Source organism: Oryzias melastigma, linkage group LG8 (genome assembly GCF_002922805.2).
Source record: "Oryzias melastigma strain HK-1 linkage group LG8, ASM292280v2, whole genome shotgun sequence".
Taxonomy (NCBI): domain Eukaryota; kingdom Metazoa; phylum Chordata; class Actinopteri; order Beloniformes; family Adrianichthyidae; genus Oryzias; species Oryzias melastigma.
Window position 1 is genome coordinate 14049300 of NC_050519.1, and position 1503 is coordinate 14050802.

Below are 1503 nucleotides of genomic sequence, written 5' to 3' on the forward strand. Positions count from 1 at the left end.
TCAGCTCAAAGTGTTGGGACTTCTAAATGTATTCTAAACCGGGATACCGATATTGCCTCACTACACAATTATCAGCTAATATTAATTTGAAAAAGGAACAAAAAACATGAAAGCCACACTATATTGACTGACACATTTTTTTTAATTCAACACAGTATGTTTTTTTTAAATACACACATTTTAAGAGCTCAGTCAAAATAAAGTGTTTGTTTGAAATAAAACATAAAATAAATTGTTGTGTAGTACACTATTATCAGTTACATATAGTAGCCATTGATACATCACGTTCTTTGGGTCTTTTTACATTTTTAATCCCTTAAAAAAACAGGATTGAGGATAATATTCAATACATTTTTAAGTGAAGCAATCAAAACCATTTGCATGAGAAGTAATTTAAACAAGTTTGAAACATTTTGCGAACATTACTTAAAAGCTGCAACTCAAAAAAAGAAAATGGGTACATTAATGTTTTACACCACGATAAGCATTAGGCAACATTAATTGGTGCATATTAATCCAACATATTACCACTCACGGGTAGATATGGGCTGTCTGTAGGTGAAAAAGGAGTAAACTTGTATGAGGCACTCTAGTTTGTTTTCTTTTTTTTTACGAGTTGCTAACAAGGTTGGGAGTTAGTTTAGTCACTGTAATGTTTGTTTTAGCGGGATCAGTCTGTTTTTTTCTGTTGCTAACAAGAGTGAGAGTTACAGGTATAGTGACAATGCTAGCACGGCTAATGTTACTGGTTGGTCTTTGTTGGTCTGCGTTGTGTTCAGGTCAGGTGAATAAAGATCAGGCTCCAATGTTAATTCAGTTTCTTTTATTCTGGTTGACAGAAAAAACAAATTTTACATTGCTGTCTGGGATTTTCCTCAGTGCTACCAGAGGCAATTTCTCTCAGTGCTTCCCCCTAAAGACTGAAAACTGCATGAAAAAGAAAGAATCAGCATAAAAATAGAGGAAAAATGGTGTGAAAATGGTGGCTCCTTTAAAGCGGCTAATAACAAAAATAACATCACAACCGAGGAAAATTAATGCAGTACAATTGCTGCTTTTGATGGATCCAGGTAAAATAAACTAAAAAACAGATTAAGCAAAGATGTAATTACAAAGAACGGACACAAGGAGGAGCACGTCTTACCTCGGTCACAGCAGTCTGAGAGCGCATGCTCAAACATGTCTGCTGTGTCACTAGTTTTTTCATTTAGATGTTACTAACAATAACTGGTGGTGTCTCTGCTGCCGAACACTAGCGCCAGCCTTCCAACAGAAGCAATTCAGGGTTAGGTGTCTTGCCCAGGACACATGGGCGGGCAAGGTGGGAATTGAACACGCAATCTTCTGATCAGGAGTCGACCACCCTACCGCTGCACCACGGGCCTGACTGTGACCTTACCTAGGTCTGACCTTGACCTGACCTTGACCTTACCTGGATCTGACCTTGACCTTACCTGACCTTGACTTGACCTTGTGTAAATAAGAACACATCTGTTGTTAGAC